This window comes from Megalops cyprinoides, chromosome 1, assembly GCF_013368585.1.
Source record: "Megalops cyprinoides isolate fMegCyp1 chromosome 1, fMegCyp1.pri, whole genome shotgun sequence".
NCBI lineage: Eukaryota > Metazoa > Chordata > Actinopteri > Elopiformes > Megalopidae > Megalops > Megalops cyprinoides.
Genome location: NC_050583.1, coordinates 25,627,947 through 25,646,235, shown reverse-complemented (window position 1 = coordinate 25,646,235; position 18,289 = coordinate 25,627,947). Strand labels below are relative to the sequence as shown.

Genomic DNA, 18,289 nt, shown 5'->3' with positions numbered 1-18,289 from the left:
AAGCATAACTCCTGGACCTTTGAGCAGTGGAAGAAAGCAATATGGTCTGGTGAGTCATCTTTTACTCTTCCCCCATGTCTGGATGGGTTTATATTTGCAGAAAGCCAAAGGAGGTCTTCGACCTGCATTTCCTTATCCCAACTGTTAAACATGGTGACGGATCTGTTATGGTATGGGTCATTGGGTCCAATTATTATTCTGCATGGTAGAACTATGGCTAAGGAATATGAAGCCATTATTGGCGACCATGAGTAACCTACAGTGCACACATTGTTTCCTCAGAAAGTGCCCATATTGCAAGACGATAACAGCCCCATACACACTGCTGAACAGATTCAACAGTGGTTTTTTTGAATACCAGGATGGAGTCAAACACTTCCCATGGCCTCCCCAATCATCAATCTAACATTGAACCTTTATGAAGCTGTTCTGAAGACAAAGGTCAGCCTTACTCCTTATCGTTTAATAAATATTCATCTATTGTTTGGTATTTCCATTACTTTGTCTACCCCCTGTATGACTCCTACAAAGTGCATATGGCTGACATTTTCATCAGTGAATCATACTTCTCTAACATCTCACAATTGGATAAGAGATTACAGTTTTATGTTGTTTTATTTGAGCGATGATTATGTAAATCCTCCAAAAAATGACCCACAAAAATCAGCAGAGCAGGCAGGCCTCTGGGTCACAGCATTGCTGGGCAGGACAGTACACTGAAAGAGACACAAACCTGTTTCTGCAATAGGAAAAAAAAAATCACATGCTTTCTTATTTAGACGCGTCCGTTCACTTTAGGGTGTGATTGGGGAATTCAGCTGGAACAGATCCATGCCAGAATGTCCACACGCGTTCTCCAGATTGCCTTTACAGGACAGACGGGAAGCAGTGCAGCTATGCGTGTCCTTGGGTGATGGTGTAAAGACAGGATACTGTATCAGGAATCAGAAGATGCAGCTTCATCCAGGCAATTCTCTTTTTTTTCAGTGTCCAAAGAGAGTTTAAGAAATGACTGAGAGCTTGATTTAGCTTTTGAATAGACTTTTATACGTCCTACCCCATTTATATTGTGTAGCTTTAGAATACACCTGTGTAACACCATAAAGTACTGCTCTTATCAGTTCAGGTATGTTGTAAATGTGCTGTATGCATGGTACTCTGTATTGCTAAGAGGCATTTAAGAACCCAGAAATCACTCTCATTTTCACCCTGCTGATTCTTTTACAGTACGTCTGAAGAAGAGTATGCAACATTTTTGATATCCTTATGGAAAAAAACTTCCATGGTAAGGTAGTGCTTCTTTCTCTTGTTTATTGAACTACAATGAAAGCCAGCCATGACAATAGCCTTTACCTAAAAGCCATGGCAAAAATCTAAATAATAATGGAACTGCAAACACCAAAACACCATCATCTGAGCAGAGCAGTCAATGGGCACTTTTTAGTGGCATGTCACACAAGCAGAAGCTTGAAGGAGAATGAGGTGGCTAGGACCAAAAGTCACAGACAGTAGGGGACAACTACTACTTCAGCTAAGAGCTACTGCACGGGAGAATATTTTTCATTGCCCAGAAAAAAAAATATATGAAAATGCTTTTCTCTCCCCTTTTCCCCTCCACTGTCAGCCTGCTCTTATGAGTGTGCTAAAAGAGGATAACGGGATACAGTGCAGCATTAGCCAAAGTCGGTTGTTGTGTGACTTAATTCCAAAGGCTTCCTTCTCTCTGCATGCGGTCCAGACTGTCGCTGTCTAGGAACAAACACTACGCAGGTATGCATATGAATGCACTCATGTGAACCTAATGTCAACACAGAGCAAACCATTTTCAATTTCCAGTGACAAGAAAGCCTCAAACCCATTGCGACTTAGGAAGAAAATGTGCATCCAATACCTCCAATAACTAATTATATTACCAGAACTGCACAGGCTTTGGTGGATGTCATTCAAGTTTGGTAAAACCTTTTGAATGCTTTGGCTCTGCTGTTTTGCTGAACTACTGAGCCCCATAAAGCAGTGTGAGCCATTGCGATCAGGACCTGTCTGAGGATCAGAGCTGGTGCGGTGTCAGACAGCGTCAGGCCTGCCTCTCTCCCTGAGTGACCTTTAATCCTCCTACTGACATATGAAACTATAAGAGAACATTCCTGAAAAAAACTACCAAGCTCATCTGAACTCTAAATGCTGCCATCCAGTTTTCCAGGTTTAAAGTTAAGGATAAATATCGCCCAAATCCAGTCCTAAGTATCAGTAGTTGAATGGAAACAAAAGCACCGCAGCACTTCCAGCACTCACAATCAGGATGTGTCTGCTCGTGTCCCAGAAATGTTCAGTTAAACAGAAAAGTGACAGGTACTTAGTGATATATTGAACGCTTGCTTGTAAGACTACAGAATGTCTTTTTACTTTGGTGTTTGATCTTCACCTGCATTTAACTATTTGCACTTTTATGGCTACAGCAGGTGTAGCAGGTGTATACAATACCTCACCATCCTTTTTTCTTTGACTTTTCTGTGACTTAAGAGTTTACATCTCTGCTTTAGTATGACTTGTATCAGAAGAACAATACAATTAATAAAACACCTGTGTAGCTCAGGGTTTGGAAATATACTTTCTTCTCACCTCAAATGACCAGACTGGCTTATTTATATTGAACTTACAGTATCCAAAGAGCAGCACTTATAGCTCTGACATGTTTTAATAGGAAATAATAGGCCTAACTGATCCCTTTTTGGATGACCTGTAATCAAAGTGAAATCCTTGTAGGTTCCAGGAATGCTCAGCCATGTCCTGTTGTTAAAAAGAATATAGTGTCTGGGAAACCAACCTTGTAAATTTAATCTGGTTTGTTCACGCAAAAATATGACTCAATCCAAATGTTTCTCTCAGAAAATGCAATTAATCTGCCACTAATGTGCACCAGGATGTCCCACTGCCAGTCCATGCAATAAAATAATAACAAAATGAGAAAAATACCATTAAATTAAAAAGAGGTCTAAAATGACTGAAGTTGTGTATTACAGCTATTATTAACATACTGTATATTACGGTACGTTACTTAAAAATAATATGTAATAATATGTCTGCCATTTCACATGGAAATGCATTACTGCCAGACCAGCTTGTTCTGGAGAGCTGAGTCTGAAAATAAGTGGAATACAAAGGTTGCACAACAGCATACAGACAGTCCCCGGTTTAGCACAATCAAATTTACAACTATCTGCTCCTACAACACTAAAAAAAGCCATTTGCCATTAACTGCTCTACTACGTAAAATCCGTATTAAGGAGGTTAGGGACTGAGAATGAGAATGAGAAAGTGGTAAAGTTAAAAAAGTCTGAAAAGGAAAAAGGCTTTTTCCCATGGGGGGGTCTTTGTTTTAGTTTGTTTTGTTGCCTCTCTTATTTTAGAATGTTGTTTTCATTCGGTGACCCCCTGAGGGGAAACTGATGAAGATTTATTTACTTTATCCTATGTGTGTGTGAGCAGCGTCATGCTCACCCTCTCTAATCCCAGTCCAGAGGCCATGATTTGTGTCTTCCTATTCTTTGTGTTTTATTGTCATAGATTAAACTTCAGCATCAGATATCAAGCATTATGCAGCAACGGTTAATGTAAATGTACTATTTGCCATTGATTCATCCTGTTTGGGAAGCCTAACTTCCTTCATGCTTAGGCTATACCTGCATCGGAACATTGTAACCAATTGCAAGTTTATCCAGACCATTAGGCCTTCAGGTTATCTCATGACTTGTAACTGAACAAAAAAAAAATGAAGGACAAATAATACTGCTTAAAAATCATTGTCACAAAAAGGCTTTTCACTGTTCTTAAAAATCATGTATTACTTAATACTAATACTACATATTATAATTTGGTAATCATGAAGTGCTTTTAAGTGCAATATAGATACTGACATTTAAAGCTGATACTACTGCTGTACCAATCTGATGCTGGGAAAATATCAAAACTGCTCTTTCCTACAGCAAAATTGCATCACTACCTGCCCCATTCTACACATTTGCCTATCCTAAATTTCATTCAGCGTGTGTATGCATGTCTGTGCACATTTGCTCCGCTTTTATTTCACAAGAATAACCAGCATATTATTTTAACACACAGGGCAATCTAAAAAAAGACATGATATCTATAACAAAAACGACAAAACATAATAGAAACACTGGTTAGTGGAATGGTTAGTGGTGTGGAATAGTTCCTCTTCAGTGTGCATGAGCTAATGAGAGCACATTCGTTAATTGTGAGTTTGCTTTGATTGGCAGAGCTGCTTTTGCAAATGCGTATGCGCTGACATATGGAGAGGATGATTTGTACCTGTGAGTAATCTGGCATGCTTGTGTGCTCAGAGTGTTTTTCTGAGAAACAAACTCCCTTGTGGGGGCCATCCGGGACGTGGAAAGAGAGGGGGTAGTTCTATCCCTCGTCTGGTGTCCCTGAGGCTGGCAGGGCTGAGCTGTTTCTCACGGAAACCCGTCTCATCTCCCATCCGCGGTGTGCCCACGCAGGGATCCCGCCCACCCCTCCCTGACCCTCTGCCCGTAAACACAGCGTCCCTGGAGACCAGCGTGAGTGGGAGCAGACACAGCAGCATACCAAGGAGAAACACTAACAATGAGACTGAGGCAGGGCTAACGAACAACCTTCTCAGTTACTGCACTCTTGAGCTTACAGACACAGGTACTGTCAGCATCATGAGCTCAGCCTGTAGACGAGGAGAAACTAAACAGGCAAAATGAGACATCCATGAGAAATGGCAGGAATCCATACGGCAACAGTGCAAAAGGTAAAAGGGTAATGGGAAATTATTCTGCAAAGTGCCCAACTTCTCAGTACAGACCTGACTTGACCCCTTTATCCTGAATGGTGTGTTTGACATTACATTAATGATCCGTGTTATTTAAAAACTTCAGTAGAGGGATACAGCTTTGAGTGACACAAATGTGGAGGCATCTGTGTAATTACTAAATTACTCAATTACTTTCACATCAGACTCTCCCGAGTATGATTCTCCATCTCTCACAAAGCACAGGGGTTATCTACGGTCACAAGTTAGGAGTGATAGAGTGAGAACTTGGTCATACCTACAGGCATGAGGGCAGCATGAGATACATTTGCACTCCCTTTCTCTTCAAGAAAACACCCATTTATAATACAGGCTATATTTCTGTCAGTGTCAGTTAGGTTTTTCAATTTTTTTTTGTTTTTTTTTTGGGGTCCTTCACATGTCTCTTCTTGCAAAGTCTACTTATTTGCAACTGCACCTGGCACTTCCCACACATAACTTCACAGTGTAAAGCAATGATGAATACAACTGATATGGAAGGAATGAATACCATAGACAACCCAAACGTCTATTACGTTATGTCATCTTTGAGCGCAGACCTTGATCGTTGGAAATACCTTAAAACACGTTTTTGTTTTTTGTTTAATTTTTAATAAAACACAAATCAACTGTTCAGCTGTACTTGATTACAAATACCATTTCAGAATGGAATGTACTTTTAGGTAGCTGAGGATGCTCTGATTCACATGAGCAATAACATTTGGGGCTTTGTTTTAGATTACGTGAACAATCTGTGAAAAAAACTAAGGTCAGTAGGAAAAAAGTAGGAAAAACCCTATAGACTAAAGCTGTTCACATTTGACTTTGCAGCAGGATCCTAACAGCGTTTTCTGACTCTTCAGCCTTTGCCACATTTCGCACCTTGTGAGAGCTGGTTATCGGCCTCGGGCGCTCAGAGAGAGGGCAGAGAGAGAAAAAGCCGAGCAGGGCATATTCCGAGAGGCGGTGGCACTGCGTAATGCTGCTGAGAGGCTCCCAGATGCACTCCAATCTGCCAACAAACGCCTTATTGTCTCTAGGAAGTCAGACGCTTTCCTGTTAAGTGAGCTAAGAAGGGATTCTTAGCAGCATGCCTAAACAACATGTGATCTCCATTTAAATACTTTCCAGCATGATATCAGCCAAAAGCCTGTCCCCACAAAAGGGCTTATTGTGCATCTGCTCTGATTCGAGCCCTTCGATGCTGTGCTGGCAGTTATAGAGCAGCAACCACACCGGTATCTTCTGACCCAATGCAATGGCCAGGAGATACAGCAGCTTCAGCACTCCAGGCCTTCAGCACCGCCTTCTGCACATTATTCACTCTCTGTCACTTAGCTAATGAGGAGCGGCAGATATTGATCAAGACAGGATTAACGGCCTTACCGCTGCCAGCACCGGCAGCGCATAAAATACTGGACTTGTCAAACTGCGGTGTCTGTCAGTTTTCGCTTTTATCTTCGGTAACTGTCAGAACAAGAGATTCAAGGAACTGATTCAAATGATTAACTCTAAAAAAGGCTGCTCAGACAATCCAGAGTTATTCCAAAGTTTGCAAACACAACACACCTGTACCCCTGAGGTAAGGTAAAGACTCCATCCTACAACAACTACGCAAAAAGCATGAAATAAATAATGCATCAAAGCAAGCGACGCTGTCTTCAAAAAGGAGGAGGGGGAGGGGGACCCTCAACGCACAGCAAAGTCAGGCTTCCATCTGTCAGAGGTTTTTAACCCAGACCTGTGGCAGGAGGCAGGAAGCAGAGGAGGGAGAATAGAGAGAGACATGGCATGGAAAAGTCCTGACAGAGGCCGGAAGGACACACTCTCAGCGGTTTCGTCCCGATTTCCAAAGGCCAAAGCCAAGGAAAAGGAAGGCCACTGCCTCCCTGCCACCAGATGAACACTGGCACAGACTTTGATAAGCGGACATCCATCTCCGTTTCTCTTATGTTGTCGCTACATAAAAGTGGAGTCACAATTCTTGCTGCCATGCCCCAGAACGTCACTCAAGATTTCCCTCAATGTGTAACACACAAATTAATCATCTCGATTGTAGAAGGTTGTCACACCCTTGCAAGAGGAACTAATGGGATTTAACCTTGGCTTCTGATCTGCAGGGACTCATGGCCATGATCAGTTTGAAATATGGCAAGCCAAGGTAAAAATCCCACAGTTTAAAGAGTTTAATTACCCAGCTAATAAAGAACTGCCATATACCATCTACAGAGATGCAGAACCCACCTTTTACCCAGACCAGAACTCACAGAGCAATGGCCTCATGCAACTTAACATCTCTCACAGAACCTACACTGCCAGAGATATCATGGTTTTCAATACTGTGCAGAGGAATGTTATTAATAGGCTTTGCTATATTCTGTGCCATATTGCATCTTGGTGTAATCAAGAATGCTGGTGCAGTGTGTGAAATTCCACAAGCTGAGGTAGTGTTGCCTTTAATACACTCAGAGGTCTAGAGTGTGCCTATTGTAGGTCAGAGCGGGTCATGGCCATGTCAGGTCTGAATGCCAGCGCTCATCCATCTCAGGCACCAGTTCATCCCCTTCCCAGTCAATAAGCCATGAAACAAAACATCTTTGGTCAATTCCACTCAAACTACAATCAATCAAAACATCTCATTACTCACAACTACAACATTCCCCTTTTTGCATAGCATATTGAAAATGTCTTTAACTGATAAGAGCTTTGAGTTCCAGGCCATGTAGAGTAAAGCTACTGGCAAACAGTTATGATTATTGTGATATTGTGCAGCATTAGTGGTACAGCCTGTCCACTGAGGAATGCCCCAGGAAGTGCGCAGTTAAAGTGGAGGTTTAAGGATTATATCAGACATTATATCAGAAATTCATAATCGCCATTCACGGGGAAGTGGGCAGAGTTAAACTCTTTGTCACACTACACAGTGGTAGGCTCTTTTGTTTTGCACTGAGTGGTTGATAGCCATTGTCTGAGAATGTGCAGAGTGCACAATGGAACTCATTATGTGACATCTTCAAGCTGCGGATTTAACATAAGGGCTTCCTCTGTTGGCTCGCAGTCTATCAAAATGCTAATTACATAAAGTTGCATTGCAGAGAGGGAAAATAAAAACACTGAAAAGAATATTTCAAGAAAAATATGTTAATTGGGGTCCATCGGAATTGTGCATTTTAATCCCTCCACTGTCTTATGCAGAGTTTCAAAGCAGCACTCTGGCATTTGAAGTCACTGACTATTATGGGGATTGGGCTACACATGGACATCAAAGCACAAAAACATCAAGCAATATAGTCCACTGTCTATATTTGTATGGAAAATAACAGCTTTGTTTCATTCCAGCTTGGGTCTCATCAAATTTCATTTCCTTCAAACATCTCTCACCCTCCCTTACGACTGTCAGCAAGTAGAGATCCAACCCCTACTACAGTTAGACGTCTGCATGGTAGTACTCGCTACAACTAGCGTCTTTGTGCTATTGCGACCTTGTTGAGAAAGGGTGTTGGTTATCGCATAGTTCACATTTCCCCTCTAACAATCAGAGCTCGGGAGCATTTAAAGAATTGGACATGACCTTCCACAGGGAGCTACTGGTATACACAGGCTAAGCTCAGGTCCTGAGAGGCACAGTGAGGACTCACTAACAGCACAGTGACAGGAGGTCCAGGGCAGACCCCTGGGTCATTAGCTGCAGAGTGGGGGGGAGGTCTCATCACAACGCAGGGCGGCTAAAGAAAACACAGACTCCTTGGGGATAGGAGCCGACATTTTTTTTCCTGGAACACATCAGGGAGGGCCAGAAGAAAACATTCCCCCACAGAACTGTTCACTCTGCTGTAATTGCTCGCCGCCCCCCCACATTGAGAGATTGGCTGGTATATTCTGGCTGCACCATATCACTCAAACGGGAGCCAAAATACATACAAATTAGGTATTTTCCCACCCATCCTGAAAAAGAACGCCACAGATCCATTCTTCCGGTATCATACTGTGAAGGAAATAGCCAGGCTCAGCTCGGTGGAGCTGGGAGGATTTGTGGCACTGAGCAGACATCAGTAAACGCCTGGATGGAAAGCCTCCAGGCAGTCTGCTAACAAGACAGATTCAATTCATCGATTTTTTTTTTTGTCATTTAACGTTTCGGTCGATACTTTCAACATCAGCGGCCTCTTCCCAGGCGAGGGAGCATAGCAGCCAAACATGTCATGCCCTCCTCCCTCCAAGTCACACGTCACCGTTTCTTGGCACGATCCAGCCTGGTGCCACCATTAGAGACCTCTTACATCACCTCCATAGCCCACAGACCAGGGCCAAGAGATGATTAAAACGATAATTATAGAGACAATTGGCACGATTCTGCAGCGTGACAACAGATGACACCTGCTGGAGATAGGGTTGGCCGATTGCACACCACCAGAAATAAAGAGAACTGGATCCACCTAAATCAGATTGGAAAACATTCCATCACAAACCAAACTGACACAATGTCTCACCAACCAGGACAGTTCCAAGTGTGAGACCAGTGCACGGCAGGACTGAAATACCCAAATATAAAAATCTCCCTACATACAACCGTTGGGTCAGCTGGCTTTCAGAAGACCTCCACATTAGTATCATGTGTAGAGCAGCACGTGATGGAAGTGTGACAGGTGGCTTTTTCTCTGGAAGCCAAGAGATGGGTTGAGACGGAGGACCCGACCCTGTCTGTGTGCCCATGCTCTCATGTCTGCACATCCATTTGCAATGTACTGGTTGTGACCTCAGCAGAAACTCCTTGCATATTATTACTGGCAGTCCAGGGCTACACCTATTCCCACTGGAACAGTGCTCCACCCCAGCTGCACAGCCGCTCTACACAACACCCCCCTACTCATTCCATTTGTGGAAGGATACTCAGAATTAAGGGAGTCTAATGCAAGTCTCCAGCAATTCCTCAACACAAAATTCCCCTGCTGAGTGCTGACCACAAGAAACAACAGAGACAGATATGACAATGCATGAAATCTTGCAGGGGAATGAATGTCCACAGGCAAACATGAGTTTACGAACCTGGTACAGAAATAAAACCCAAGGCCTCTGGGGTCTGGCTGCCTTCTGTGCCAAAGATAGCAACCGAGAGGCTGGCTGCCTATTTATATTCACGCTCTCATCCCTGCTGCCCCTGCCATCCCATATTATATCACCATGACGGGGCCTCAAGCAGTGCCCTCACTCCTGGCCATTCAGGCTTTTAAAGACACAGGGCCAAGAAAGGCGACAGGCACAGCCAAGGAGTGCAGGCACATAGAGACAAAGCTTTCAGACAAAACTTTAAGTTAGATTAACTTTAAATTTAAATTAGAGGGCTGACTGTTATGTTATTTGAAGCAAATTTTAATGCATGCAATGCTATTAGGTATCTTAGCAGGAAAGAGGAAGCCTTGCTAGTTCTGTGCAGCATGAGAGTTGACAGTGGGCTTTAGATTGTGAGAAACCATGTGTATTGGCCCACATTTTACTGTAGATGGCTTACTTTATTTTGCAGGTTTTGATCATTTGTACGAGTGTCAGGGTTGGGGTCAATTCCAATTTAAATTGAAATTCATGCAACAATTCATGAATTCGCGCATGAAGTGGAGAACTTGACATGAACTGGAATTTAAAGAATCTTCAAACACTGGAGATAGAATTGAACTGTTTGAATATACAGGGAGAAGGAGCTGAGTTGAACACTGAATTTTGTCGAACTGCCCCCAGCTTTGATGTATGGGCTACTATGCATGACACAATCTCACAAGCTATGGTACTGAGGATTTGGTAAGATATTTTTGAGCTGAGAGAAGAAAAACAAACACTGTGGTGACATTACACAGACACCCTCACATACTTGATCCAGACATTGCACGCTTTGCCGTTGCACTGCCCAGCAACATACTAACCAGGCGGATTAATAAAATCCCACATCACCAAGGATCAACTCAAATCTTTATCATTTATTTTTTTTTGCATGGGAAAACCAAGACAATCAGCTTAAAAAACAATCATAAAACCCCAATAAATATTAAAACCTGTGTTCCATTTGAAGAAAAAAACTGACCTTCCTTTTCCGCTCCCAACTCACCCCCCCCCCCCCAACTCACCCCCCGTCATAATAAGACAGCAGGGCATTTTAAGACTTCCTGACCTGTGCCCTTCCTGATGTTCCTTGGGATCCTGACCAAAGCCCCCCTGACACATGGGCCGGGGGCAAAGGCGGATGCAGTGTGAGCGGTGGGTCTGAGGAGGGGAGAGAGGCCGTGGCGGCTGCGCTTCTCAGGGGCTCCCAAATAAACCTGCCGCATTACATCACAGCTAATTTACAGTCCTGTTGAAAACATGTCGAGGCCTGCTCCCTGTCGCCTCCAAGATGTAAAGGGAGAGGCAAAGCTGGCACCGGCAGGGCCAAGGGCTCACACAAACAAGCTACAAACAGGAAACACGCACAGCAGGGCCAAGCGAGGCTTCCTTTGAATATCCGCAGCCAAAAGACACAGGGGAGGGGAGCTCTGAGCACACACAAACGCCACAGTGACAAAAAGCGTCAGCCTCCACAAAGCAGGAACTAAGGATGCTGTTGGAAGGCACAGCCTTTCACAGCTTGGCTATTGTGAAACTGCAAGGGAGTTTTTCCATTCCGTTTCCAGCTGTCCATGTGATGTCACAGTTCAGTCTTTTTTCTCCGATCTTTGGCACAGCTGAATCCTCACTTAAGATTTTAGACTCCTTTCATAATATTCGTCATGCATCATTAAGTTCCCCATTTAAAAAAAAAAAAAAAAACTGCCAATATAACACGCCTCTTCATACAGGCAAACCCGATTCTGAGAGATGTGATGGGTTTGTCTCATTAAAGAGTATTTTATAGCAGTAGTATGCCCTGACATTATCCACCACACACAGAGCATTTTTTCCCAGCATGAAGCTGAAACTGCACCTAACAACAGACGATCAGAGGGAATGAAGAAAAAAATTACAGGCATGCACGTTCCCGATTTGCTTTTGCTAATCAGCCGTTCCGAGCATCTGCGACATGGTCTGAAGTCCAAAGTACACCCACATCAAGGTGTGTGATTCAACAGCATACGGAGCCCTGCTCAGATAGAGGTCAGAGGCTGTTCTACCACTCTCAACAGGAATTCTTTCTTTGAGAGCGTTCTGCTGCCTTCTTTTACAAGCACATTCAGTGCCTGCCTCTGTGGGACTGGTCTGAACTGATCTGCTTTGTTTCCAAAGTTGCAGGTCTAGTTGGTTAACCAGAGCAGCATGGGAAGAGACACAGTTGCCTTTGCTGAATTTCCTGCTTGAATACCAACATGCTTGCTCATGTTGGAAGGATCCGGAAGGGTGAGGGTATGGTAACGAGGAGAGGGAGCCGCAACAAAGCCCCACGGCTGACACAGATACAGCCACACATGGAGAGGGAACGGCAGCGTGAGAAGACGGAAAGACAGAGCCGTTTTTTTCTGCCGCGGCTGTTCACTTCTGTAAGCACGATGGCTCAGCGGCTCTCTTTGCCATGGTGGCCCCTGGCTGGGTGATTTAAAGGGCCATGTGCTGAACAGACAGAGCCAGCCTCACTTCCCCATGTTCCAACTGCTGCTGAGAACTGAGAAATACTCACACAGGACCTGCAGCAAGCAGCCAGCACAATGCTGCACAGTGGGATTTCATAACATAAAATCTTTTTCTTGCTAACATTCTATTGTTTTTTGCTGTCTGAAAGCCAGACCAAGTGAAGCATCAAATATTGGTGAACTGATCTGGAACAAAGTCCAGATTTAAAACAAGTTACAACAAACTGATAAATGGCCTACGCATCATTTAATCAGGACCTATCCTTGAAATATTCCATTAGGGTGGGGGAGAGAAATGCTCATGACAGCATTACTAATGGTGGCAGAGGCTGGAGTATAATAAGTGCTGGAGACGTGCAAAGTTCAACGTCATAAAGACACCAAGGGAGAAGGACCCATCTTTCTATTGCACTGCACACAGAGAGCTTGAACAGAAATAGGCACTAGTGTGGCATGCTACGGGCAGGTGCTTTTCAGCAGCACTGCGGTGAGTTGGGTAATACTGTAAATTCCACGAGGGAAAAACGATCGCTGCGCCAGGCCCCCGTGATCTCAGTGACAGAGCTGCGAGATGTTATTCCACGGACCCTTCGCTTGAGGGCTTGCCTCAAAAGAAAACAACACAGCATGCAATTACAGTGTGGTTCTCCTGGCCAGACAGACTGACAGACAGATACTGCACCATGACTCACACACATGGTTCCAGTGCTCCCTCTGTCCAGGCCTAAGCAACACCCACAATGCAGCAAACAGCCCGGACATTCCACCTGTTCCTTTCACTATAAACCCTGGCTCTGGGCTGTGGGCCCTTTCCCAGCATTCTCTCTCTGGAGCAGCATCATTATAGATTGCCCTGTCCGGTGCCAACAACGTCAGGGCTCAGTGATGGATTGAAACCTGAAAGAGAGGGGCCATCTTAATGGTCGCCCTCACACGGCAGGTTGAGTTTTTATCTGTGCTCTTACATCACGCCACAATGATCTCATCACGGGCGATAATATTTCAGGGGCATGAGCTGAAAGCTCCAGTCTTGCTGCCACGTGCTCCATCCCTGTTTGTCTAGATACCTTGGCAAATACACAAGTATTTTTGCATTTCAGTCACAATTTACAGCATCGACATTCGCAGGATCATCTGGAAAAAATGCATGTATGGCATAGTTCACTGACGTTTTTCCGAGAATATAACTAAGCATAGAAAACGTAAGGAATGAAGCGATGACAGACCCAGGCTATATCGTTGGGCCTACAACAAAAAGCAGGCCAGATCTGCTGAATCACAGCACAGTTATATGCACATGCAAATGAACTTGAACTGCATATGATTTCTGTTCCACACAAATGACACAGGCCCACAGAAGGTATTGTGTTACATTTAGGTCTGAGGCTAAGGGCACAAGCCTCTGAACTTTACGTGGCCTTTCCCACCCTCTATGAGCATTGCAGCCCAGGTTCCACATGTTCTTTATAATGCCCAACCTCAGTGGAACTTCCGTTGGTCACAGACTGTGCTGCAACTGAAAGCAGAGAGCCTGCCAGATATGTCTTAATTTCACTGACCATCTACTACCATCAACACCTCAACATGCTATCTGGGGTGGGCACACAGGACATCAATTACACCATACAAAACTTTTTTTTGCATCTGTGAAACTGCTGCAACAACCAATTTGTCTACATATTGCTGCTGACAATTTAATTTCCTGCCTAAAGGTTATGGGCATATTGTCCTTTCTAGGCATGTAAACACTGAATACAATAGGATGCATATTCTTAAATTCATACTTTGAACCAGACATCAAACTGTTTAAATATTTAACATCTGACCTACCATATGAATCCATATCACGACATACGGACTAAAAGGCAATATGAATCTGACCGTTTACAAACAATCTATCAACGTAATTATATCAATGTGGGTAAACTCGGCAACAGATTTATGTCTCAACCAGGCAGAATTAAATAAGGCAAAGGAAATTGCCCAGCTTTCTATCAAACAGGTAGGTAGGTTGTGCGTAACTAATTTTGTGCCAGGACAAGAAAGCGAAGGGCGCGTTTAACCTCTCAGGAATAACCAAAATATCTCAATGAACGGCGAAACTCAAAGTCGGGCGCTTATCACCACAAGAGGACTTATTCAAAAAGCCTTCTGCACGACAGGAAACAAAACAAGCAACTGAGACTACCGCTCAAGTTTTCTCCCCGTGGGCGAGACTGTGAAACCAATCATAAGCGACAAAAGAAATTGCGAACGTTGGCTAGCTACAATTCCTAGTCTGCAGTCTTTGCCCATGATTCTAAACACAGTCATGCGAGTAGATATCGTAACCTATATCAGACGGAAACAAGTTTCTTGCATTATATGACTCAGAATAGAAAAGTGAACTTTCACCTTTGTATTGGGCTCTTTAGCAAACGTCAGTTTAAATGGGTTGTTTTTTGTTTGTTTTTTTGTCCCATGTGCTTTCTTGACAATGATATGTTTTTATCCGTTTCTTTTCCGACCGAACAATGGCTTGTACGTAAAACAGAACGTAGCAAGGTAGCCATACAGTGAATGAATGGGGAGACATTGCTTTTAGCTAAATTATCTACATGGCACCATCCCCTACGCTGCCTATACATCTGCGAGTGATTCCCTACAGGCATACATTCATAGCAAACGTCAGCATGCTATTTAACTTTTCTCTCCATTCTAACTCAATAAATTAATAACTAATAGCTGTGCCACCTAGTACAGTAGCTAATGATCATACTTTAGAATATTCGGCAGTAGCACTGAGAGTATGACGGTAGCTAGATGACTAGTTGATCAAGATTAGCTGGGTATTGGTAATTGTCTTATCGAAAACGGAGGTATAACTTTTTGTAGTTAACGATCTTAGCTAGCCACTTAATATAAGTTAGCCCACAAGTAACTTGGCTTTTCCAGATATGTGATCAAATACAACTACAGTAACGATAGCTACAGCTCTTAATTATGAGTTACAAACAAGACTAATAGCTAGCTATAGGCTACACTAAAAGCTCTAATAATCTAAGTAACGTTATCCTTCCTGCGAAAAGATCCCATATGTGACAGCTAGATTTCGTTACAGCTAGTACGGTTGCTAGTTGTAACGTTACTGTAACGTTATAGGTAGCTTGCCACATGTCTAAACTGATGTTTTAGCGAGCGCAACAATTTAGCAAGCTATAGCCAACAACGCCTAAATAACCAGCCTACATTAGTTGCCTTTCAAATACGACAGAAGCTCGTCTAAATTGGAAGCTCAGTTGATTAGGTAAACATGACAACTTACCCTTAATGCAAATCCTCAGGTCTTCAACTGTTGTCTTGCAAGACACACGACCCGGCTTTTGCGGGCTGGGATCCTGTTTGCTCAAACGTGATATGGTGCGGAATATGTCACTTCATGCTCGCACAGTAGAACAGCCACAGGATAGATAGCCTATATAAAAATCGGTATGATCCCGATAACTGTAAAACATCTATCTTCGAATAGATATCGGAACTACTCTCAAAGCACTGACAAGTTACAGTATGGAAATTCCAAGAAATTGCTGATATGGTCTTCTTTTTTCCATACAGTGCCCGGCACATTCCCACACACCAGTCTGGGCTCCACCGGGATCAGTTACGAACTGTGTGTACTTCAGTTTCACTGATCGAGAGTCCCGCCCACCACACTGGGAGACAAACTATCGGTGGTAACTGCTGAGCGGCTGTCAGCCGCCATAGCCAATCGGTGTATTCTGGAGCCGAGGCTGACCCTCGATGGGTGGAAACAAGCGGGCTGATGACCACTCTAGACAGTTGAGTGGAAGGAGACTTTTTTAAAAAGGCTATGGAACACAAGAAACTGAGTCATCAGGCATGAAATTTTAAGGAATCCAACCATACCGCTAACACTAGTGCAGAAAGAAATGCTAGTCAGGTAGATGTTATAAGTGTAAATTGCACGTGCTGCAGACGTCTGTTCTAACATACTGTAACTGCAGTCTATGTAAAACACGAGGATCTGCTTCGTAAAACCTCTGCTCAAAACATCTACACTGGCACAACCAATGTATATGCATACTTTTCTCACTACAACACCAGTGTTCCACCAGAGATTTGAAACCATCAGCTGTCAGCTCATCATCAACCATGATGATGTATATAGTAGCCTGCCCTATGGTATCCTCTGATTTTATTCATATCCCTGAATAAATAGGATCAAAACTAGAAAAAAAAATGTATTGGATTTTTTTCCAAATATTTTTAATGTAAAAATTTAATATTAACATTACACAAAGCAATGTCATATTGTTCACAAGTGTGTAATTGTATTCCAGACAACACAAGGTTTATTTACACCCTTGTAGTTAGTATTTTATGAATTCTCCCTTGGCTGGGGTTATACTGACAAATCATCTCCTGTAGTATTTTATGGCATTCTGGCAGTTCTGAGGGGGGATTTTTGACCATTAGGTAAAACTGCTTTAGGTCCTGCATGTTTTTTTTTTGTTTGTTTTTTTGCTTGTGTTTTGTTTCATTTCTTGGATTTAATGTTTGATTGCCTTTAGGTCTGAAAATGAGAACATTTATTTTGCGCTCAGTCATCTGTGCCTTTGAAGATAACACGTCCATATATATATGAGCAGTGAATCTACAAATCGCGTGCTGTACATTCATGCTAAATTTCACTTTATTTTGTTTATTTGTTTTTCGTTGATTTGGAAAATAATGTTATCCAGCTGGCTAGTAAGATACTCTCACAGCTTCAGCATCAAGGCCAGGCAGTAATTCCAAAACCTAATGAAAACATTTCAATTACCAGTGGTTTTAGCGCTATCACTTTCCAGGTTGATGCATTTTTACATAAGCACATTACCCTTGAGAGCGCCGAAGTAGGCATGTGCCTGACTTTGTGTTAAACAGAGACACTAAGTGGAATCTCAGTTAGATTGTTGTGTACTTGTCCCTGTTATCGCAAACCAGATCAAGTGAGAAAGCAGCAACATACTGTTGTCTTGCACCAAAGCAGACCTTCCAGGACTAAACCTGGGTTACCTTTCCCAACTACACAACAACGTTGCTAATAGGTTATCATCCTTAGTGACAAAGAGGATGGCATGCACATTGAGCTCTGTCATTGGCTTGCTATTGACAAAATTCTAAGTTATATACTTATCTAATCCCAGACGCCTTCAAATACTGATTAATGACCAGCTGAGGTAAAAGACTGTGTCATTTAAAAACTTCACCAGAACAAATGTAAGTTGCAAAATAAGCTGTCAAAAATGAGAATTATGAAGTATAACAGAACTAACATAACTATGTCTGGGTATTCACATTCTATGAAATAAGTATCTATAGGGGTGTGTGTTTGGCCTGGTGACAGTGAGTTCAAACAGCAGAAAATCTGGGCAGAGACAGAAAACATTAGAGGGGTCCAAAGCTAAAGGAACATGGTAAAAGGTCACATCTGTGCCTGACACAGCACAGAGCCACTCTATGAGGGTGAGAGAGAGGCAAAGCGTACACTATGCCGGTCATGATGAAAGGTTCCTGACGCTCCAGGTGCTTTCAATGAAGGCAGCGCCATGCCTCAGCCCATGGCTGAGCATGTGCTGCAGCACCAAGATGACCTTTATACAGCACACAGGATCTGGCTGGATTTTCCTTTCAGACAGAATGTGTCAAGTATCATGTTCTGTCCCAGGTTTCCCATTGCCACTCATACAGTATGACAGAGAGGGCCTTTGATCTGCCTAATCTGATGCACTCGTGAGCTCAGGTGCAACACAATCGTTTGCCACTGAAACCTTCAGGACAAAATGCACCGATGCCTAATTTAACAACGTACACCATAACA

At 43.1% G+C, this 18,289-nt stretch overlaps 1 protein-coding gene across 5 annotated transcripts in view; it reads right to left on the bottom strand.

Annotated features, from left to right (window-relative positions):
* The window catches only part of rhbdf1b (rhomboid 5 homolog 1b (Drosophila)), a 75,643-nt gene that overhangs the window by 28,896 nt on the left and 28,458 nt on the right, over positions 1–18,289 (bottom strand). For 4 of the 5 annotated variants that reach the window (XM_036535891.1, XM_036535896.1, XM_036535897.1 and 1 more), the window contains exon 1: positions 15,731–16,055. The exons of the other annotated variant lie outside the window; for it this stretch is intronic. The gene's annotated coding sequence lies outside the window, so the exon portion shown is untranslated. Of the gene's footprint in view, positions 1–15,730; positions 16,056–18,289 lie in introns of those variants that run through there. 5 annotated transcript variants of the gene reach the window in all.